Source organism: Rhipicephalus microplus, unplaced genomic scaffold (assembly GCF_043290135.1).
Source record: "Rhipicephalus microplus isolate Deutch F79 unplaced genomic scaffold, USDA_Rmic scaffold_12, whole genome shotgun sequence".
Taxonomy (NCBI): Eukaryota; Metazoa; Arthropoda; class Arachnida; order Ixodida; family Ixodidae; genus Rhipicephalus; species Rhipicephalus microplus.
Window position 1 is genome coordinate 21946241 of NW_027464585.1, and position 25043 is coordinate 21971283.

A 25043-nucleotide genomic window follows, 5' to 3' on the forward strand; every position below is an offset into this window, starting at 1 on the left:
CAATTCATACTGCCATTTTTCGAAATTGCCCGTCTGAGTCTCTACGTTCTTGAGTCTTACTTTGATTTCAGATATCGCACTGGCCACTGTTTTCTGATGTGTTTTAGCTCACTAATAGCAACAAGCATTTCTTTTTCATTATCTTCCATTACTTTAGTTCTTTGATTCAAGTCGCGCAATGGTTTCAGGACTTCGGTTAACTTATCCGATGGTTGTTCTTTCGGGGGCCCAGGATTGCTTTAAATATCGCCACACAAAAGTAATAGCAAAGAACAAAATGGAGCAAGCACTGCTTCTGGGCATGGAAGCACTATTATAAATGGATCGTTAGATTTTAGTCTTGTCATAGAAAAACAACTGACCTGTGGAATGAAGAAAAAGATGTGTGAGGCCATAATTCCTGTTGTGCGTTCATGCCCACTGAAGTCTGCGTTCGACGCGCCGACCTTAAATGGGTCAGCAATCAGCGCAGATGTTGACGTTGTGGATGCGCAGTGGATATCGAACGATTGTCGATCCGTGACGCACCCTTCCTGACAGAGAAGGACGGCAGTACACGAAAACAGGGTAGCTGGGAAGCTGTCCACCGTCATAGCCCAGTAGTAACGTTCATCTACAGCATTTCCATTGACAAGGCACTGGTTGACAGGACGTCTCTAAGACTGTGGCAAGCAGTAGACATCAGGCCAAGACGAAGCAGGTGAGGCATATTCATCCATAAGGCTTGCGTCTGCTGTTGCCGAAGCGTTGCGTAGCGTGCCACCTTGACCAAAGATGCCATGGCAGTCCGGGCCAAGGGCCAAGGCGCCAAGCAACTGTGGAATGAAGAAAAAGATGTGTGAGGCCATGATTCCTGTCGTGCGTCCATGCCCACTCAACGCACGTGACGGGATTATGACATTTTTCGGACTGATGACGTACGTGACGGGATTATGACATTATTCATGTGTTGACCAGCGCGTCATATTCTTCTGACCATCTTAATCTCCCATGCCCCGCCGCGGTGGTCTAGTGGCTAAGGTACTCGGCTGCTGACCCGCATGGCGCGGGTTCGAATCTCGGCTGCGGCGGCTGCATTTTCGATGGAGGCGGAAATGTTGTAGGCCCGTGTGCTCAGATTTGGGTGCACGTTAAAGAATCCCAGGTGGTCGAAATTTCCCGAGCCCTCCACTACGGCGTCTCTCATAATCATGAAGCGGTTTTGGGACGTTAAACCCCACATATCAATCAATCACTCAATCTTAATCTCCCATGTTAATTTTGTTTCACGCCAAGTTTAGGAGGTGACCACGAGAGCACCCGTACCTAAGCGGCTAGATATATAGATACGTTGAAATTCACCGTAGTTCACTAAGAAATGCTTCACAGGTAAATATGAATAAGAACAAGACTCCAGCGCGCGGGATTGAACGTAGGACCTCCGAAGTGAGTTTGAGATGTCAACCTCTGAGCCACGAAGGAGCACCTTCTTCAACGTTCAAACGGCAAGCTATTTACATCTACCATTTACCGCTGATGACAGTTGTGTCAGGAGGTACTGTCATAATTCAGCATTACTCATTACTAAAAATGGCGCACAACGGTCACTGCATTCGTTCTCCAACTGGGCGCACAGCAGCGGTCACAGCAACCGGGCGCACAAAGGTCACTGCATTTGTTGCACAATCTTCGTTTCTGAACTGGTCGTGCTACTTAGATACAGCGAAGTAAAAACTGAGACGCCTGTTTCCGTTCATCTGTACCTCTGAGTAAATTTTGTGCGTCGATTGCGCGTAAGACACGCGGGGCACGTTTTCATCTGCTTGCCATTGTGTGTGATGGTCCAGTTTGCCGATATCGAGTTCATTGCTTCGCCTTTATGGCAAAGCTGTGTTTTTTTTTTTTTGTCGCAAGTGACAACGGGTGGTGCCATTGAGACTATTCTGTAGAAAACTTGAGGTGGCGGAACGTCACCAACAGAAGCATACTTCGAAGCACCTTTGGAACAATCAACCTACAATGGCAGAGGCAGCATTTCTTCTTGCATTATTGTTCAAACACGTCTGGCCTGCATTGCAGATACTGCCGCTTGCCATAAATTACCTTTAGGAGACCAAGCTACTGAAATCCCACCAAACTCGGCTTCTTGTGCTTCACGCGGGTGACAACGTGCGGCGGAATATGCACTATACCACCTTTTTCGGCTCATTCTCCTCGGTGCGGATAACAACGGGGGACGCAATCGAAACAATCATGTAGGAAATAGAAGGCAGTGGAACTTCAACAACATAAGAGGACCTAAAGGCATCCTTGGAACGACCAGCTTCCAAAGGAAGCGGCAGCGGTTCTTCATATAATGTGGTTCGAACATGTGTGGCTTGCAGTGCACATCCTGCCGCTTGAAGCCTAGTGCAACGAATCAAGCGATCTGCTTCTCGCATTACTCGGCCAATTTTGCTCGTTGCGAGTGACAACAGATGACGTCATCGAGACTATCCTGTTGAAAATTCCGGGCGGTGGAACGTCCCAAGCAGAAGGTGATTTCAAAGCATACTTGGAATAACCAACTGTCAGTGGGAGAGACGGCGCTTCGTCTTGCAATGTTGTTGAAACACGTCTGGCTTACATTACAGACTTTGCCACTTGCAATTAACTGCAGGGGATCAAGTTACCAACATGCCCCGCCACGGTTCTCTAGCGGCTTAGGTACTGGGCTGCTGACCCACAGGTCGCGGGGTCAAATCCCGGATGCGGCGGTTGCATTTTCGATGGAGGCGGATATGTTTTAGACCCGCGTGCTGAGATTTGGTTGCACGTTAAAGAACCCCTCTCATAATCATATGGTGCTTTTGAGACCTTAAACCCCGCATATGGTTACGATGGGGCATGTTTATTGAAGAACGAATGGCTAAGGGTAACCACGCCGACACCGAGCTGCTTCCAAAGAGACCACTTCGTTCTCTTCTTGCCTCCTTCACACGTTGCCGCTTCAGTGAAACACTCCCTTTTTCCAAGAAGAAGCCCCCTGAGCGAGCATCAGTCATGATGATGAAAGCGCTCTATGCGGGTGACGTGAACAGGCTGCGTCTGCCTTGAACGGTAGCCGCGAGATACGAGACGAGTGATTGAATATGTCACATCAATTAGGCGATCGAAGATGACAAAAGGACCCATGTAACGAGCCAGGAACTTCTGACACGGGCCACGCTTGCGAAAGGTGTTCATAGCCATATTGTTTCTCTTTTTTGTACTTTTTTTGTACGACAGGTTCTTGGGCCGTGAATCATTGGCAAACTTGGAGCGGTCTTGGGATGCCAATGTTTGGAGCTGAGCTAGGCGACGTGCTTTCTACGCGTGGCAGAGAGTCTGGGCAATGGAAGAGTCCTGCACACGTTGTAGTGCTATTGAAATACCACGTCAAATACCACGTCCTGCACACGTTGTAGTACCACATGAAAACCTGCACACATTGTATTACTACGTGAATAGCAACAAATTTAGTTCCGAGAGGTCAACTCACCGATGGCATAATTTAGTAACCGTCAATGTCATCAGGAACCAAATGTGCTCTGGGGCCAACAGGCGAAAAACATCTGCAGACTGGAAGCTGCCGATGGCATAGCAAATAAAGGCTGGCCAGGCATGCACATTCCTTGATAAAGTGTAAGGACTGGCCATGAGCCGCTGTTGTCGAAGCTGTAGTGCCGTGCAAAACGGCCGGTGACCAGACGCACTCGAAAACCTGTAGTTAGCCGGTACTGCCCTACATCTTTATTCAAAGCAAGGAACCGGTGAAATTTTCGCTTTTTCTGACGGGTGGAGGGAAGCTTGACGTTCACGGGCTCTCGCTGGCACATACAACTTTGAAGTTTTTACCAAAGAACACTCTAGGCGTGCTCCCAAAACAACACGATCCACAACAGAATGTTGTATCTCGCGGCTTCAGTTCATCACACAACGGCACTCGTAATATGGTTATCAAAAAAAGGAGTAGTGACGCGTTAACAAACAAAAACGCCAAGCCGCACCACCGCATCTTCGCTGGGCAAAACAGTTATCAACGCTGTTTTGAATTTTTGGTTGCACAAGCACAGCCTCTTCACAAGTCTTGGAAGGGTCAACCCAGCACCACTGTTCACAACCAACACCACTTCACTCCCGAATACTGGAGTGCTCACAAGAAAATAGAAGCGTACAGACTAACCAGTGGCTAACCGAATACAGCGCGTAGTTCATATGTTTCCGTACGTTTCTGTACAGTAACTCAAGTAACGTGCCAAAACGCTGTCAATCAGAAATGTCACATAGCACCCAACTTAGAGACTGGAAAGTGAAGCGAACAAACTGTTACCAGCACACAAACACACATTGCAGCCTTCTCGAGTGCTAGTTGTCGTTGATGTACAGGCGCCGATCTCGCTTGATAAACACACCGAGGCACATGATTTCGCTACACTTCACCGTACACCGATACACAGCCGCTGGTTTTTACATCGCCTAATAGCACTGAAAAAGCAGCGGTAATCAGAACACAACCAGTCTAACGCTGCCGGAACTCAAGCAAGAGGCATTTGTTAAAATTCGCACCGACCGATATGCTATTTACGACGACATGTTGTTTTCGACAACTGCGCAGCACGTAAGAGAGCTCTTACAAAGTACTTGCGCATTTTTCACGGCATCACCAAGTTTGCTCTTCTGGCCTAGGGTGACGATATGACCAACACGACAGGCGTGCCACATGAAAGAAGTGTTTTGGAAACGTCACGGAGGGAGCTGATGTTGAGAACATTGCTTCGCAACTGATCACAAGCTGCGCCTGTTGGTTAAGCCGTCGCCTGCTCAGGTTTGTCGTCTGCTTCGATCAGAGCATGTGACGGAGGTTTCGTCTTCGCAACGCAATTATTCCCAAGTCAAGTGGTCGCTGCATCGCACAGCGCCATGTCAGTGGCTTGCTCTACCTTTTAATGATATTCGTGTGCCAAGTTAAGCGGCTCGTAATTGCCACAGGGACAAATTCCACCAAGGTTCGCTAAACGTGAGGGTCCGCACATTTCCGGTGTCATTTCAAATTACTAGGGCCATTTTATCCCGACTGCTTGCCATATTATCACTGTCCCTACTGGTTTCTGAATAGTGAAGGTAGAAACGCTTGATTTGTTTGTAGCTCCATTCGTAATCACGCACAACGCAAATACGCTTCGGTTTACAAAAAACGCGCCCTATTCGAGATCGTTCCAAAGTGTATTGACAGCTTTATATCAGAATTCGCGCCAATTAAACAGTCAATGCCAATTAAAGTACACTACAGCACAAATACAGAATAGACTTTGTGGACCGCTAACTGAAAAGCTCCACTCATTTCTATTTTCATTAGCATGCAAAGAATGTGCTCCTATCAACCTCTTTGCTGCTAATTTCCACCAATGAGCTAAGGATCTCGAGTTTTAGTTTTAATTGAATTAGGTGCGTTGCAACACAACAGAACAAATAAGGTTGATAATATGTCATGCCACGTTCAAATTCACCGACCATTGACGTAGCACACTGGTTTCCATCCAACCACAAGTTTTTACATGCATAAATTTACAATATTGACGCCCGATAGGATTCGTCAATTACAGCGACTCAAAACCGATTCGGAGACGGTGGTTATCAGTACCATACACTGCCTGCAAAGGAAACACACGAAACTCAAAGCGCCAAAATAAATAAAAACGCACCAGCAGTCTAGGCAGCCCAACATGAGCATGAATTAACTCAAAACCAGCCAGGGCAACAAGGTATACCGCCATGCCGGCAGTTTCTAAGTAGCCACGTTGTTCTTAAGAGTAGTCCGAACCACTCGTAGGATTTTTTCTAGCTATGCTGTTGTTACGCAAAGTTTCGCTTCTTAAATCTTTTTACGAGCATTCTTAGGTGACGTAAGCAAACATAGCAACTGCATCATCATCGCTGATATGTTCCCGGGCAGTCACAGCGCGCTTTATTGCACCGGCCAATGTGACAACGATGGCCTCTTACGGCGTTTTTTTTTCGTATTATTACGAAATAATTGATTGATTTGTGGGGTTTAACGTCCCAAAACCACCATATGATTATGAGAGATGCCGTAGTGGAGGACTCCGGTATTATTACGAAATAGGATGAATGATGATTGAGAGGTGGTTTCAACCTACCGGAAATTGACTGGTGATGCTAAATTTCAAGGAATATCATTACTGATTTTTTGTACTTCTCTTTTTTTCATCTAATGGACACTCATGCATTTGATCAATACGTTCATAGTGCATCGCGTGATGATAGTACTGGCCATGTCTTGAACTTGCTTTTGTGTAATCAGTCTGGTATTGTCTGAAGTCCTTGCTTTAGCTGGTTTGAGTGGCCTGACCACAGCGTTGTCGTTGCTGATGTTTGTGTTAAAAAAGCATCTATGGCGAAGAAACCACCTAGAAAAGTATTCTTGTATTGCAAAGCTCATTCCTGCTCAATAAATTTGTCGTTACATTCGTACCTCCCCATATTTGATACATTAGCGGATGACTTGAGCGTTGAGAAGTTGTGTGAAAGTCTGAAATAAAAACTTTTCTATTTTCTAGATAAGTTCGTTCTAACGCGCATGTTTTTTTCCTAAACGTGATAAGAATAAGCCGTATATTATTCGGCAACTGCGCATCATGCTGCGCAGGATGCAGAGGAGGTAAAGTATCAAAACAATTTGTGCACGGAAAACCTAGGGGAAGTCTGAAAGTTGATTTTGAGAATTTGATAAAATCAAAAATCGGAAACTTATTTCGCTCAGCTTGAGGAACGTTCCATAAAATGTGCGAAGGAATTTTGAAAGTATATCCAGCGTAATGGTGAAAGCAATAGTTCAGTTCAACCTTTTTTTAATTTTTAGGCACTGTTATCCAAGATGACAAGCGCCAAGTTGAAGAATTTAGTAGTTACTTTTCTTCCGCATTTAGTAATCCGCAACCTCGGGTTCTAAGTGTGCATTTTTTGTTATTTCATGAAGCAATTTTCTATGCTGAGTTTGCTATGGAAGGTGTAGCAATACAAATTGCTCTTTGCAAATATTTCTCCTCGAAAAGGAACTGCACCGGATGTTGTAGCAGCAGCAACGATTAGTAATTGTCCTGAGTTTTTAGGGGTGAAGCTCCTTATAATGGCACCCGTTTGTCCCTCGTAGCCGTTGTAGTATAAAACAAGTATAACATTTTGACCTCCAAAGTGGTGCTGGTGAGAGATTTCTTCTGTTCGTTTTGAACAATGAAAAATTGTGCTCAATGTACATGCCAATGACTGCTAATGGGGAATGAGAGACAGGAGCATTCGGCTTTTAGTTAACGCGCACGCTGCAATCCCCATTAGCAGCCATTGGCATGTACATTGAGCACTATCTGACAAGAAAGCGTTCTATCTGACAAGAAAGGGATCTCCTTAGTTACACCCAGCGAGTCTAACTAAGGAGGTTACACTCGCGGGGTGTAACCTCCTTAGTTTTAGAAAGCTTTATCGAGCGTCGAGCCGCAATGCCATGAATACAATGAACTAGTATATACCATGAATGAACTCGAGGTGGTTAATGGTGGGAAGTAGATACGAAGTGCAAGCCGTAACAAAGTAAAAGCCGAATTCTCCTGTCTCTCATTTCCCATTAGCAGCCATTGGCATGTACATTGAGCACTAACAGGAAAAGGCTGCTACGTTATACTCGCTGGGCGTAACCTCCGTGGTTTTAGAAAGGTTTAGCGAGCGTTGGGCCGCAGTGCCATGACTACAGTGAACTAGTATATACCATGAACTCGAGATGGTTAAAGATGTGAAGTAGACACGAAGCGCAAGTCGTAAGAAAGTGTGCGTGTGCCACCTCTCGTTTAGCTCTTGGAATGTCCGTTGGATGGCGGTGCTTGTATATGGGGAATATATGATGAAAAGATGCGAGATGGTGGTACTTGGTGTGTTGAATAGATATATGAACGAACGGACGCACAGACAGATGCAAGGAAGAACGCATGAGCGGACGCAGGGGCGGATGCAAGTTCGAACGCAGGGACGGACGCACAAACAGACGCCTGCACGGACGGGCGGATGGACGCATGGACAGTCGGACAGACGGACGCAATGACAGATGGAAGCAAGAACGAATGGACGGCCGAATGCTTCGCCCCACTCTCCATCATTCACTTCGTGGCTATGCTGCCAACTGTTTATTTCTCTATTTTTGCCGCCTTTTTGAAAAGAGTTGAGACAAGTACCGTTTCCAGAAACTTAAAATCAGGTAATATTGTGCCTGAAAACAAAAGCGGACCTTAGAACGGCGTTGAGATCTACAAGCCAGTGTCTTTAATTCGTATTACATGGAAAGCAATGAAACACGTTATATATAGTAGTACTACATCGCATCTTGGTAAACATAACTTATTAAATGCAAACCAACATGGTTATAGGCAAGGCTCCTCTTGTAGTACGAAGCTTGTGGAATTTACTCGCGATTCGGCCCTAGCAATAGACAAAAGATCAGAAATCAATTGCGTCTTTCTAGGCTTTCGTAAAGCGTTCAAAGTTGTAGCTCGTGACCTTCTTGTTAGCAAACTACACGCCTGTAGTACGAACTGAACAAATATGTAATTACATGAATAGGGGAATCACTGTCGCACAGACAGCAGCCTGTGGTTCTGAATGGCGTCTCCTTTGAAGTGGCTGTGGTCACCTCTGGGGTCAATCAACCAATCGATCAATCTTTATTTGCGTCATAAATGTAGCACATTGTAATTATGTAGGCAGGAGGAGATCCCAAGGTAGTAATCCGGAGGCGGGGCTTCCAATGTTAATACAAACAGAAAGCTAAAATACGAATAACGAAAGACAGAGTCACAAGAACATTTCGATTTTTTTACAAGCTAAGCAAGATATAGAAATAAACAGAAAGCAGTAGTTATACATTTAACAGACACTTTTTACTTTGTCCTGAAAACATGTGCACATCATTTGATTAAAAATTCCATTATAAAAATATATGAAGAAAGATGCGCCTTCAGTATTTTTAATGTACATAAATTATGGTATGAGAGGTGTGCCATATTTCAGGATTTTTGCAGTTGACAGTGAAGTGTATTGACTTGCTGATTGTGATTCTGATTTATGTCACCTTCAGAGTGATTTAGATAAAGTTTGAGCGTGGTGTTTGAAATAGGAAATGTCTCCAAATGTTTTGAAATGTTCACTCATTACATTTACAAGGAAACCCTCACATAACGCATATGAGTACAAATTACGTTACGTAATCACGTAACGTAACGCATGGCTTTGAAATAAAAACAGTTAGGAGTTTAATATTTACTTCGGATTCAAGGTGGAATAGGCATGCACAGAAAATAAAAAGAAAGACAGCACGAAAATTAGGTTCCTACGCCGAAATTTTACACAATTACCTAGTTTCTTGAAAGAACGGCTCTAGTCCACTCACGTACGTTCGACACTTGAATACACTTGTGTAAGCTGGGATACTCATCGTTGTTTGTGGGTCGACTTACTAGAAAAAATTCAGAAAAGGTGTGTATTGTTTGTTTTGAAGAACTATAAGAAAAACCTCACTGTTTTTGAGAGTAAGCGTGCACTTCGTTGGCAGTACTTGAAGGACACACTCAAAGCACTGTCAAGTTTATTCACAGCATTTATTGAAAAACAGGCATTGACAAAAACAAGTATATCGCATTACTATCATATATTTCACGAAGACCATGCGTTGAAAGTTTTTGAATTTCCTTTTGAAGGTCAGACTTTATGTTATGCATTTTTTTCATTGGACTGCGAGTGAGTGGGAAGCTCTTCCGTCAAATATTACAGAAAGTCAGTGTAATGATGACTTTTATGACGCTTCGTGTGCATAAATAAATGTCAATTGACCCTATATATATATATATTGTAACGGATATAACAACCTCACAACCGGGACGTCCTATTTACAAGGTTTAATAAGGGCGAACTTGTGCCCAAAGCCAAAAGAACTACACAGTAGCTGGGAGAAAACAGCGAACGCTCGTCGTCCTCTTCTTCTCCTCTTTTCTTTGCCGCTGCTCGGTAGCAGCTCGTGCACAGGCTGGGCCGGCTCGTGCCTTCCGGCGGGCTTCATGAGTCGTAGCGATGCCGTCAGCGTTCCTCTTTTAACAACGTCTGCGTTGTACTGCGCCTTAGCAATTCCTCGTGGCATTATCCCCCCTCTCAAGCGGCATCGCCCCGATGCTTGCGATGAGGCTGTTCAGTACTTTTTTTTTTTTTTTTTTTGTGTGTGTACAAGTTTGTAAAAATGAGGTTGCAGTACGTCAAGGGATTGGGGTGGCTAGGTTTGGAATCGGTGGTAGTACGGTTTCATCCGTACAATGTGTACACGCTCCGTGGGATTGCGTCGCCTCGAATGCAGGTGGCCTGCAGGCTTGACTTCGTAGACGAGGTCATTGTGTCGCTGTACGATCTCGTAGGGGCCAAAATACCGGGAAATGAGTTTTTCGGAGAGGCCTCGTCGTCGTACTGGAGTCCATATCCACACTTTGTCGCCAACGTCATATCGCGTGTCAAGTCTTCCTCGGTTGTAGCGGTCGGCATCGATGCGGTGTTGGTGGCGTATTCGGTATCTTGCTAACTGGCGGGCTTCTTCCGCTCTTTGTGGAAAGTCGTCAAGATCGGGGGGGTAGTCATCTTGGTCTATTGGTAACATAGCATCCAGTGTTGTGGTAACAGCACGACCGTAAACTAGTTCAAATGGGGTGATTTTGGTGGTCTCTTGCACAGCCGTATTGTAGGCGAAAGTGACGTATGGTAAAATTTCGTCCCACTTTTTGTGCTCGACATCCACATACATGGATATCATGTCCGCTAGAGTTCTGTTAAGGCGTTCGGTCAGGCCATTGCATTGAGGATGATATGCAGTGGTTTTCCTATGAACAGTGTGAGTCATGTTGAGCAGGCACTTCAAAAGTTGCGCCGTGAAAGCCGTTCCGCGATCGGTGATTACAACCGTTGGAGCGCCATGTCGCAGGACTATTTTGTGTACGAAGAATTGGGCCACTTCTGCTGCCGTTCCTCGTTCCAAAGAGTCTGTTTCGGCGTATCTAGTTAAATAATCAGTGGCCACAACGATCCATTTCTTGCCGAGTAAAGATGTCGGGAAGGGTCCAAGGAGGTCCATTCCAACTTGGCGGAAAGGCGCTTTCGGTGGATCTATAGGTTGTAGAAGGCCCGCTGGTTTAGAACTTGGTGTTTTTCGTCTTTGGCACTCGCGGCATGTTTTGACGTAGTGTTGCACTGAAGCTAGTAGCTTGGGCCAATAATAATGGAGACTGATCCTTGCAAGCGTTCGCGTCACACCCAAATGTCCAGATGTGGGCTCATCGTGACACGCTCGAAGTATTTCTTGTCGCATAGTTGCTGGAACGACAAGCAGGAACTTTTCGCGGTTGGGCTTGAAGTTTCTCTTGTAGAGAACGTTTCCTCGGAGGCAGAACGATGCGAGGCTTCGAGAAAATATACGGGGTACTTGTACGTCAATTCCTTGCAGGTGTTCGATAAGCGGGAGTAATTCTTTGTCTGTACGTTGGAGTTCGGCTATTTGAGTGGTCTCGACAATTCCTACGAACGGAAAGTCGTCTTCTTCTGATGGTGGTGTGTCTGTAGGAGCCCGTGACAAACAGTCGGCATCGGTATGTTTTTTGCCAGATCGGTATACCACGGTTATATCGTATTCTTGCAGTCTGAGGCTCCACCTTGCTAGTCGTCCGGATGGTTCCTTTATGTTCGCCAGGCAGCAAAGCGCATGGTGATCGCTGACTGCCTTGAATGGTCTACCATATAGGTACGGCCGAAATTTACTGATGGCCCAGATGACGGCAAGGCATTCTTTTTCCGTGGCCGAATAGTTTGTCTCTGCTTTTGTTAGAGTCCGACTGGCATAAGCTATCACTTTTTCTTCACCTTTCTGCCACTGTATTAGAACGCATCCAAGGCCGATGTTACTGGCATCTGTGTGTATTTCCGTGTCGGCTGTCTCATCAAAGTGAGAAAGAATCGGGGGGTTTTCTAACCTCTTTCTCAATTCGTTGAAGGCGCTTTGTTGCTCGTTTTGCCACTGGAAAGGCACATCTTCTTTCGTAAGTCTCGTTAAGGGTTCTGCGATCTTTGAAAAATTTCTCACAAATCGTCTATAGTACGCACATAGACCTAGAAATCTCCGTACTGACTTTTTGTCTGTTGGCACCGGAAACCTTGCGACGGCGGTCGTCTTATCAGGATCAGGGCGAACACCTTGGGCGCTGACGACATGCCCAAGAAAACGAAGCTCTTCGAAACCTAATCGGCACTTCTCTGGCTTGATTGTCAAATCTGCCGAACGGATTGCCTCTAACACTGACCGAAGGCGCTTGATGTGCTCCTCAAATGTAGCCGCGAAGATGACCACGTCGTCTAGGTACACTAGGCAACACTGCCAGTTCAATCCGGAAAGCACAGTGTCCATCATGCGTTGGAACGTTGCCGGCGCACAACAGAGACCAAACGGGAGAGCCTTAAATTCGTAAAGTCCGTCCGGGGTAACAAAAGCAGTCTTTTCGCGATCACGTTCATCAACCTCGATTTGCCAGTATCCACTTTTCAGATCTAGTGATGAGAAGAACTTGGCACACCGAAGTCGATCTAACGTGTCGTCGATGCGTGGAAGGGGATATACATCCCGTTTAGTCACAGCATTCAGTTTCCTGTAGTCGACACAAAACCGTAGCGTGTTATCCTTCTTCTTGACAAGCACCACGGGAGATGACCACGGGCTGTTAGAAGGCTGGATAACATCATCTTCAAGCATTTCTCGTACCTGCTTCTTGATGACTTCCCTTTCCTTAGGGGAAACACGATACGGGTGCCGGCATACCGGCCTGGTTGTCTCGTCCGTTATGATCCTGTGTTTTGTAATGCTCGTGCGCCGTACCTTTGAACTGTTGGAGAAACAGCTGCCAAATTCCCGCACGAGGTCGTATAGCTGTTGACGTTGAATCTCTGAAAGATTAGGATTTACGTATATTGTGTCGCAGGCATCAGATGGAAGTTTCACATTCGGTGACGTCGTTTCAAGACTGCATATTTCTGTCACTTCACAGAACTCATGAAGAAACGCTATTGCCGTCCCTTTTGCGATGTGCTGGAATTCGTTACCGAAATTCGTCAAGAGGATGTCTGTGCACCCGTTTCGCAGCTGGATAATCCCTCGTGCCACACAAACGCCTCTTTTCAAGAAAACATCCACGTTGCTCTCCGCCACACCCTCGTAGTCGCTGAATGCATCATTATGCACGAGAACCATTATACTGCTCCGTGGCGGTACAGTCACATCATCGTCGACGACGCGCAGTGGAGTGGTACATCGTTCATCTGATCGTGCTACCTTTAAAGCTTGCTCCGTCGAAAAGGACACGCTCGACCTCTGTAAATTGATAATCGCACCATTAGCTTGTAGGAAATCCATTCCCAGTATCACTTCCCTCGAGCACACAGGTAGGACGACAAAGTCACCGACGTAAGTGAAGCCCCGTATTATGACCCTTGCGGTACATCGGCCGGAAGGGGTTATGAGGTGACCACCTGCAGTACGTACTTGAGGTCCACCCCATTCGGTCAGAACTTTCTTGAGTCGCTTCGCTAATTCGTAACTTATCACAGAATAATCCGCACCAGTATCGATCAAAGCATTGAGCTCTAGTCCGTCAATCACCAACGGCAAGTCTGAAGTAATTTTCTCTGTACTGCACTCCTTTACCTGGAAACAGTCGTCGTTATCAGGCTCGTACCGCAGTGGAGGATCTTCATATCCCAAGTCGCCAGCGGCCTCGCCTCCACAGGTCGCCCTCTTCAGTTTCCCGGATTTGGGCTAGGCGAACGCTGCCTAGACGTGCTTGGGAAGGGACGTGGGCTAGACGAGCGGTAGCGCATAGGGGATGGTGAGCGTGGTTGATGACGACGAGGCGGGTCAAATTCCCGACGTGAGCATAGGTATTCTTCAATCTCGGAAGGTCTTTCGCCGTTTCGCGGACACGGTGCATTGATGGCGAATCCCCTAAGACCAGCTTGACGATATCGGCAGAATCGGTACAGGTGGCCAGCCTCTCCACAGTGGAAACACAAGGGCCTACGTGTGGCATCTCGCCACACATCGCTCTTCCGTGGCATCATCTCTCTCGCACGAGGTGGAGTGCGTGTTGCCTCTACGATTTCAGGCGGGCTGCACATTGTCTGCACATAAGTACTTGGTGTCTCGATCGGCGAACAGTGCAGAGTAGGTCGCCTGAGCACCTCGGAGTACGTTACCGCCCGTCGTGTCGCTGGCACATCACTCCGCGGCTCCCGCATGGCCTGTCGAATTTCATCTCGGACAACTTCAGCAAGAGACAGCTCGGGGGTGACATCAGGTGACTGCAGTTTCCTTAATTCTTCCCTGACAACAGACCGGACGAGCTCGCGCAATGTGTCAAGATTATCCACGACGCCTGCTGAGTAGACTCCTGCGGATGCACCGGCTACGTCGCGGTTGTACTGTCGGGCTCTCTGCTGAAGCGTCGTTTCGATGGTTGTTGCTTCCGACCGAAACTCAGCAACAGTACGGGGCGGATTGCGGATGAGTCCCGCGAACAATTCTTGCTTTACCCCGTGCATGAGGTGGCGCACCTTCTTGTCTTCCGTCATGCCAGGATCAGCTCGCTTGAAAAGGCGGGACATGTCTTCGATGTACATCGCGACAGTTTCGTTCGTTCGTTGAATCCGTGTGCGGAGAGCTGCTTCCGCCCTTTCCCGGCGATCACTGTTGGCGAACGTACTCAGTAGCTGCCGCCGAAACTCTTGCCACGACGTCAGAGATGCCTCGTGGTTTTCGTACCACACTCGTGCAGAGTCTTCCAACGCAATGTAGACGTTACGCAGCTTGCCTTCCTCGTTCCACTGATTTAGATTTCCCACTCTCTCGAAATGCTCTAACCAGTCTTCGGCGTCCTCGTATGGGTCACCATGAAACACCTTTGGAATGACCGGTTGGCTTACGATGAGTTGTGCCGGCGTAACTTGGCTCGTCATGGTGGTGGCGGCGCTTGTCTCCGTCACCGATGCCCTTGATACAGAAGGGAGTGGCCCAAATTCTGGCAACTCTCCTCGGATACGGCGGCTGACTCGTTGGTGCACCGGTGTAAGCTCCACTGGTTGCGGCTGGTCAGTGCTTGGACTTCGCTCTTGCGTGGGGCTCGGAATCATGTACCCAGGCTCCTCCACCAGAAAATGTAACGGATATAACAACCTCACAACCGGGACGTCCTATTTACAAGGTTTAATAAGGGCGAACTTGTGCCCAAAGCCAAAAGAACTACACAGTAGCTGGGAGAAAACAGCGAACGCTCGTCGTCCTCTTCTTCTCCTCTTTTCTTTGCCGCTGCTCGGTAGCAGCTCGTGCACAGGCTGGGCCGGCTCGTGCCTTCCGGCGGGCTTCATGAGTCGTAGCGATGCCGTCAGCGTTCCTCTTTTAACAACGTCTGCGTTGTACTGCGCCTTAGCAATTCCTCGTGGCAATATATATATATATATATATATATATATATATATATATATACACAAAGTATGTTCCACCTTATACACCATTACTCACCCAGCAAGACATTTTCCCAAAATGTCGAGACTCTAACTCTCGTCACAAAAACCAATCAAAAGTTGTTATGCCTAGGGACAGACATTCCCAATAAAAAAATATGCAGTGGGAAACAGCACAAAAAGAAGCATCTTAGTAACTCAAACGACGCCTGCAGACACCGCTGGTATGGTTCATTTTGAAGAATACGCCGAAAGAGAAGTACCCACCGATGCAAAAAGCGTACGACTCAGCGCCATCCTGGTGCAAAGAACCAATGGCCTGAAAATGTTTAATGGTTATGCTAACCACTCACTATTCAAGGCCCAAACCAACTAATCCATAACAAAAACAAAGGGCCTACCCGAAAAGAAGAAGAGCGTCTTGCTAGCATAAGGATAGCGTCAAAGTTTCGCACTCACTCTTTGGCAGGCCTTTCAAAACTGTTAGCGACCACCATGCCTGGGTTGGCCAGCTAACTTGAGGTACCTTTAGGGTAAGCTCATGCGGTGGAGCTAAAGACTTCAAGAATTCTACATCATCATCGAGTACAAGTCAAGAAGGCAACACTTCGACGCCGTCGGCCTTTCTCGCGCTCCTGTCTACTCACCACAGCACGACCAGTGAACTCTGTGTCGTCAAAGGTGTTTCCTCAGCGTATTAGTAATATAAGCTTTGGTTGGATTGTCGTTTCGAAATTGAGAACATTATCATTGTGTTCTCTTACCGTATGCATACCGTATCGTATGCTTACACGCGATTGCGTAAGTATATTTGCCTCCCCTTATGTATGTTGTACGTTTTAAAGTTACGTCAAGCAACACTGATGTATTGTAAAGATAGATGTCGAATTTGCGTCATTGTATTTCTTTGTTTTCACTCCTGCATGTGCCCGAGAGGTGCTTGCAGTATCTGTAAATAAATAAATAAAACCTATCAGAATGATGATTTTTGAGAACCATAATTGTGGAAGCATTTGCGAAACGCCAGCGAGCCAATTGGGAGATCAGGGGCGTAGTGGAATAACTCAGGCGTAACACCATCTTCGTTTTAAAAGTATTCAGGCGAGAAATCACGTCATTTGTCTTGCAAAAAATTGTACACATATCCTCGATAGGGAACCTTGCGTTGTATGCGAAGAAGCCATAGTTAGACTTCACTGTTTCTTCCCCGTGCGAAAATAGTTATATTTTACCTGTCTGGGGAAGATAGCAGCATGCCAAATTTTCGAACAATGAATTTCTCTTTCTAGAAATATGATTTAGAGAAACAAAATATTATTCAATGAGCTCAAGTGTGAAAAGTGTGTAATTTTTGGTTGCCAGTCGGTTAACGGTGAAATAAAAACATATATGCAAAAATAGCCAAAACAAAGAAAATTGAAAATATAAGTTTTGAAGGTGAATAAGGCAGGAACAGTATAAAAATAAATTTTGTAGAAGATGTTTGTAATCACACGAACAAATAAAACCAGAACCAAAGTGCTGCTTCGTTGCTCGCGCAATGCAGTGAAGGATTGCTTAGTTTTTTGGGAGACACAAGTGAACTCGCACACTTTCCTCAGAACTTTGTTTGTTTTTTTTCTTTGCGATAAGAGCGCGCAGGTTCTCTAATATAGATTAATGCTGTGCTGAGCATAATCTCTCCATAACTATATGTCTACTGAACTTCGCTATTTTCTCTAAGGTCACCTATTTCTATGAGCCACCTCACTACGCGTGGGTTGGCGTTCCAATATATGTAGCCAAGCATATTTCTTTACATTTTGGCAAACCGTATTAAAAAAGACAAAGTCACAGCATGTCCACAGAGTAAATGATGATGAAAGGGGCAAAGCGTACGTCTGTCCGTTCGGTCTTGCTTCCATTCGTGCATGCATCCATCTGTGCGACCCTCCGTGTGTCCGTCCGTCCATTCATCCATGCGTCCATCCATTCATGCATCCATTTATCCATCCATCCGTGCGTGCGCCAGTGCATCTGTCTATCCATCTGTCCGTCCATCTAGTGGACACCCCAAGTATCCCCATCTCGCATCTTTTCATCATATATTAAGCATCTACAAGTACTGGAATCAAGCGGACATTCCAACGACTAAACAAAAGGTGGCACTCGCACACTTTCTTACGGCCTGCGCTTAATGTGTTCTTCCCACATTTCACCGCCTCTAGTTCATGTCTATATACTAGTTCACTGTATTCATGGCACTGCGGCCCAACCCTCCCTAAAGCTTGCTAAAACCAAGCAGTTTATATCCAGTATGCTACTCTGTCTGTGCATTCGTCCATGCGTCCGTCCGTGCGTCAATCTAGTGAACACTCCAAGAACTGCCATCTCGAATCTCGCATCCCGTGTAGCACATACCTGCTCTGGAGCGGGTGCCACCGGTGGCTACTTACTGCTATTGCATACATATGGACGCCCGACCCACGCCTCAAGGAGCTTCGCCCCTAATTGCATGCAGTTCCAAAACTTTTTGCGTGGCTCAGCAGCCAGGGCCTGGTGGCCTACTGTAGTGAGGAGAATCCCTGCAGCCATGAACCTCACACGTAACCAGAGTAGCTCTAACATTGTGCACAAAGGTCAGCCGCTACGCGCTTGTGATAGAGGAGACAACTTGAGACCGTAAACGAAACAAGCCCAAGAAAGGCTGTGGATGTCTGGGGCCGACGCAAGACATCTCCATAAAACTTGAAGCTGAGTTGTTGTCATACTCTAAGCTCGTCCTTACTCAGTTCACGTGCGGTTGGAAGACAGTTTCGAGCGGTGTGTGTGTGTGTGTGTGTGTGTGTGTGTGTGTGTGTGTGTGTGTGTGTGTGTGTGTGTGTGTGTGTGTGTGTGTGTGTGTGTGTGTGTGTGTTTGTGTTAAACGCATGCTGCAGGTGCGCACCAATTCGCACTTAAAGACGACATCATAGAAGCGACTAGGGACACTAGATGCAGCCTGTGTCTAATACAGGCACAATAACAGCTGCTGGAACTGGTTCACGAGCTCACCTCAACACTTTATACATGTGGGAGACCTTCGGAAATTTTTTTGTAGAAAAGTTTTTTCCCATTTCTCGCAAAAGCTCTCTATTTTGTAGCTGGCCTAAACTATGACTATAATTACTGTTCAATACAGTTAAATTGCGAAAAGGACACCTTAATTTAATAATTGACTTTGAAAGGCTATTCTGATTACGTAACTTTGATGTTATTGTAGCATAACCATGAGGAGGACGCACTTTTGTCAACTTCGCCAGCCAAGTGCATTTTCTCGAAAACACACGCACAGTAATTCGTGGAAAGGCCTGTCAAAATTCAAAATGTTGATAAAAAGGTCAATTCAAATCGATTATGAAAATTGAGTGGGTGGACTAACCACTAGAAAGTGTTGGGTGCACGGGAAACAAAACCAACATGCCGAAATTGACAATTCAAAAGCGTTGTTCACCGGTGATCAATTTCAATAGGCATAGTAACGAAAGAGTTAAAGTCCTGCAAAGAGGTGCTCTTATTCAACGCCATGAGATTTTATGGTTGCGCACCCAGCCACTTCGCGAGCCCTCAGGTCCACCGCACTCATGCTCATGTCTTAAATAATACTACTACGCTATGTGTGTGTGAGTGAGAGAGGGTAGTGAGTGCTTTTATTAAAGAGACAGTGCAGCGCCGCTAGTGGGCCCCACTTACACAAGAGCACGAGCAGGAGAGGAAAGAGCACTTTGCCGCAGAGCCTTCCAGAAGTAAGCCGTTTTAATATATAATGGGGGACAACTATTCTTGGCACTGAAGGGAAAGCTGTGTAGGCGGAATTTCTGCACATGTATCCCTACGTGAAGAAGTTCATTTTGGTGCGCGTCTCGTAACGCTAGAGAAAGTGATGGGGGACACCATCAGCTTTTCATGTAGACGCAGACGCCACTTAGCGTTTGATGTACACGTAAAAAGGCGGGACTTCTTCACGAATTCAAAAATGCGAGGTCACAACAGATAAATTAGAATAAATACGAATATCTTAAAGGTGTGAGCTTCGTCCTGTATCAAATAGCTCCACGTAGAAAATAGAGAAAGAACATGTCTGTTTCTCGTTGAAAATATTGATGGTACTTTGGAACACCTTCACTTGTGGTAGGGTGCACTCGAATTCGCTCTGTAGTTTTCCCTTCGGTGCCAAGAAAAGTTGTCGCTGAGTACAGGTGAGACATGTTCAGTTTTGGCCGACGACGCCAGCGCTTGCTTTTCCCCTGCTGGAAAAAAGAGTAGAACTGTAGAGCAGTAGTATGCTTCCGCTTACTCATCCATAACGCGGCTTCTGTACGCCAGCAGGCGAAATTGCCGGCCGCCTTTTTAGGGAGCCTGAAATGCAATATGCGGCGGAAGCCAGCGTTGCCATAGAGCGCGTCTTGCTTGCATGCAAGACAAGAGGTGTGCCCGCCTAAATGTATGCACCAGTGTGACCGTTGGGGCATCTGCTAGCCGACGCACAGGGTTTATCGTAATCATGCTTATGACGCCATCAGTAAGAGCAGTAGCGAGCTACTGCTCTTACTGATTTTCGGCAGCAGAGGCAGCCACGGGAACCGAGAATTTACCCCAAGTTTATTCTGCAGATACTGACGCTCAGGGACTTACAAGTTAGCGGTGGGCCACTGCATCAGGAAGGCAACTGTACCGACGCATTAAGAGATGTCATTCCTTGCATCGGAGCTGCATCGCTGCGCTTTTTGCTTGAGCTGTCTGCAACTGATTGTGGGACCCACGTGGATACACGTAACGTCAGCTATTCTGCAGGCTCTTTATAAGGAGTACCACCTGTTCTTTTCCGTCATTTTGGCAGCAGAGGCATGATATATTTTTTATATGTGGGGTTTAACGTCCCAAAACCACCATATGATTATGAGAGACGCTGTTGTGGAGGGCTCCGGAAATTTCGACCACCGGGGGTTCTTTAACGTGCACCCAAATCTGAGCACACGGGCCTACACCGTTTCCGCCTCCATCGGAAATGCAGCCGCCACAGCCGGGATTCGAACCCACGACCTGCGGGTGAGCAGTCGAGTACCTTAGCCACTAGACCACCGTGGCTAGTGGCTAGACCACCGTGGCTAGGGGAACCGAGAATTTACCCCGCGTTTATTCGACAGCTTGGAAACTACTTTTCAATATTTTTTGTTACTTAAGTCTGATTTGCTGCCCTGCTGCCAATTGTTGACTAAGGTGTATTTCTTTAGAGATGCTTGTTTTGGTATAGTGTGTGTGGTTTTTTCTGCTATTCAAAATGAGAAATAATGTGGCTGAACTTAAGCGGGAAATTGCGGATTTGAAACATGAGTTTCGTAAAGAACTGCGAAAACTCAAGCAAAGTGTGAAAATTACTGGTGAGTAGTATGAGGCAACGAAAAAAGAATGTGAAGCATTTAAGCAGAAAAATGGCGATATAAAATCAGCCCAAGAGCCTCCTTTGCAAGAACTTGAGAAATTAAGCAAACAAGTGTCTCATAACTCGCTAAAGACAGTGACACAAGATAATTATTTCAGAAACAAGCATATTGAGGTGAAGGGTGTTCCTTGCTCGCAGCGTGACAACCTCCGGAATATTCTGGAGAAAGTGGGTGAAGTGCTTGGCATGCCAATAACAGAACACGATATCGATGCTCACCATCGCGTCCCCGTACGGAACTCTGAGAATGATAAGAACACTGTCGTGTCTTTCAACCGTCGCTCTGAATGGGACGCTGTAATTCAAACAGCACGGAAGGCTAGAATCACGGCAAAAGACATTGGTTTTTCTTTAAAGCAGTCAGTGGTTGTGTATGAACACTTATGCCTCCAACTGAAGCAACTGTGATGCTGTAAATCAAAAAGCACGAAAGGCTAGGTTCTTGGCAGAGGACAATGGTTTTTCTTCCAAGCACTCAGTGTTTGTGTATGAACACATATGCCCTCAGCCTATGCAACTACTTCATACGAGAGTTGCAAAGAAGAAAGAAACGAAATGGCGATTTGTATGGGTGAGGGACAGGAAAGTGTTCGCCCGGAAAAATGCAGAATCTGGTGTTGTTAAGACGACGTGCGAAGCAGGTCTATCTAAAATATGGTAGTGATTATTACCAACAGCAAATGTTATTCATTCTTTAATGATAATTCCACCACGTAAACTGGTTCAACCTGGCTACGCCGATTCTCTCGCTTTGTTGCGTTTCAATGCTCAGTCTGCCCATAATAAGCATGACAAGATAAAAGCATTTCTTAGTGATTTTACATTTGTTTCATATCATGATAACTGAGACTTGGTACTGTGCAAAATATGATATTATTCGTTTGCGAGGTTATCAAAACTTCATTTTAAGTAGACCAAGCCGTCGTGGTGGAGGAGTCATGCAGATGGTGTCAGAAAAATTTTCATGTAACTTGGTTGCAAATTTTTCCAAAGCCACACCCGGCTATGAAGAGCTAACAATACAATGTAGTTGCAAGAATTTCACTGTTTTGTATCGACCACATGATAGAAATTGCGAAAGTATTTTCACCTTCCTAGAGAAGCTACTATGTTATGCATATCAAAATAAACTGTGCATAAACATAGTTGGCGATATCAATATAAATCTGCTGCAATCGAAATCAATTACTCAGGCCTTAAACTTGCTATTTGACTCTTTACGTTGTGCGAACGTGATAAGAGCACCCACTCATGTCATATGCCTTACTGAATCCCTTATCCACTTATTTATTACAAATAGCCCAGTGCCAAGCATCAGTGCTGGTACCACTGCTGCTCATTTAGGCGATCATTTGCCGATTTATATAATTTCTAAACGAAACATTATTCTTGCAGCAAGACGACGCGAATGCAAATATTTTGTAATTCAGGAGGTAAATCTAGGAACAATAAATGATTTTCAAGATTAGCTCAAATCCATTGACTGGACACCCTTGTTCAACTGTAGCGACGCTAGCACAGCTTACGATACACAAATTCGCATGACAAAAATTATCTACACTGATTTTTTAAGGTAACAACAATAAAGACATCAAAAAAGCTATGCAAACCTTGGTTAACAAATGATTGTTTGAAGCTATTTTGTAAGAAAAACGACTTGTACAGCCACTTTGTGCGCTCGAGCTGCCCAGATAACCTTTCTGCTTTTAAGAAATACCGTAATTTGTAACTAAGTTTCTTCGAAGTACAAAAAAGGCATACGTGGAAAAACTGTTGAGCGATACGCATTCCAAGGGCGATTTAGTTTGGCGGCCACCTAATAAACTTCTAAATCAAAGCAAAAGCAATGAAGAGCTCGAAGTTGGTGAGAATATAGCAGCTAAATGGTGTTGAATGAACCAGCACTTCACAGGTTTAGAAATTAGCGGTCGTAGTACAGGCGCTGTCATATACATCGGAGCGCCCAATGTACACACAGCGTTTTTTGAGCCCACGACACCTGAAGAAGTTTACTCTGCTTTCATATCTTTGAAGAACAGTAATGCAAGGGATATTGATGGTCTTCAGATTGAATCAACTGAATTTGCATTAGATTTTCTAGTAAATGCTCTTGCGCTAGTATTCAATATTTGCACGTCTACTGGTGTGCTGCCGACAAAAATAGAACAGGCAAAGATAACTGCTTTGTTCAAATCGGGTGACTGAAATGATATGTCACATTATTGGCCGGTGTCAGTGCTCCCCGTCGTTTCAAAAGGCTTGGAGAAGATTTTCTGCAGAAGGGTTGTGTCATTTTGTGAAACATACTGGCTATTAACTCCATACCGATTCAGGTTTCGTACGGGCCTATCGACGGAATCGGCTCTATTAACACAAAAGGATTTATTTTTTGAATGGCTTTGAAGAGAAAGAAATAACGGTAGGTGTATTTGTTGATTTTTACAAAGTTTTTGACAGGATCAACCATGTTTACTTCACTAAAAAAAGCTAGAAAATTATGGATTCCGTGAATTACAAGAGGATCTTCTCAGGTCTTACCTGACGAACAGAAAACAATAGGTTTGCTTCTCAGGTGAATCTCATCTCAGACCCGCTAAATCTGGAAGCTGGTGTTTCTCAGGGAAGCATAATAGAACCCGTACTGTTCAACATCTATATAAATGATTTAGTGAATATTAGCGACTTACCACACTATATATTATACGCAGATTACAGCAGCTTCTTCTTCAAGTCGCGTAGGATTGAATATTTATCCGAACAAGCTAAATCTGTATTTGTGACACTGTAACTCTGTATTTGTAGAAAAAGGAAAATTCTTTGCAGGTTAATTCTAAAAAAAGAAACAAAAGCAGTTCCTTTTGCACCAACCCAAAACACGTAAATCGTAATCTAAACATATGCTATCGATCAGAACGAATTGAAGTCATGGCTGACGTGTTAGGTGTAATCTTTGATCAGCACTTGCTGTGGGACAAACACATCGAACGCGTAGCAACACGTATGGCGAGAGCAGGCGGGGCACTGTGCAGGCTCGGGATGTTCTTACATCAAAAATACGGCTATTGTACGATTCAATATTTATCTTTCATGCTAATTATTGTAATTTAGTATGGGGAACAACGTTAAAGAGGAATTGCATGACGTTATTTGTGCTACAAAAAAAACATTCCGGCATGTTACGTGTAATCTTATGACAGCCATACAAGTTCAGTGCTCCGTTCAATGTTTTTTCACGTCATTACCATTATGAGTTAAACCTTGTTATGAAGTACAACGGAAGCGTTAAACGAGGCCACAGCGCATTTATTCATCTTTGTAACTTAAACAAACCACATCAACTCAATTATGGCATCAGAGAGCGTGAAACTTGGGCTGTCCCCTTTTCGCGAACCAATCATGGAATATACCGGCTACCGTGCATGCCGTATATCATTTCTGCTTAACGATTTTGAAGAGGAAAACATTAGTTTAAATGCTACTTCGCGTCAGATGTGAAAGCAGTATTTTTTTAGCCATGCGGCTTTATGTGAGTAATTTTATGCTATATATGTGCTTGGATTTTCTTGCTTGTTTCTTGGGTATGGTACACCTTTTCTTTTGGTGGTGTGTGTGAAAGCCTTCCTGCATGCTTTTCTGTTTTTACAAATCTGTATGGTTTCACCGTGATACACATTTTCTTCGACTGTGTTCGTAAATGTTGCGAACTGGTTAAAAAAACTTTCTTCTGCGTAAGAAAAAAAAGGAAATTTTTCTTGTGCTGTGAATTTGTAACATATATTTCAGTGTTTTATTCTTTTCTTTGAAAAAAATATGTGTATATAGATGCATTCCAGCTTTTGTGTACCTATGTCGTCTCCTGTCAAACTGTGTAGTCGCAAGGGCTTTGTGAAGCCGCTATGATAGCGGCTTTTTGCTCCTGTCCTAGCCTTTGTTTCAAATGAATGCTGAAAAAAAGAATCTGAATCTGAATTTTAAACACTGTGTGAAA

The 25043-nt window shown here is 45.2% G+C and overlaps 1 long non-coding RNA gene across 1 annotated transcript in view; it reads left to right on the top strand.

Annotated features, from left to right (window-relative positions):
- Positions 1 to 334: 334 nt before the first annotated feature.
- LOC142783738 (uncharacterized) overlaps positions 335 to 25043 on the top strand; it is a 121171-nt gene continuing 96462 nt past the window's right edge. The window contains exon 1 of the long non-coding RNA XR_012888433.1: positions 335 to 700. This is a non-coding gene — a long non-coding RNA (uncharacterized LOC142783738). The remainder of the gene's footprint in view (positions 701 to 25043) is intronic.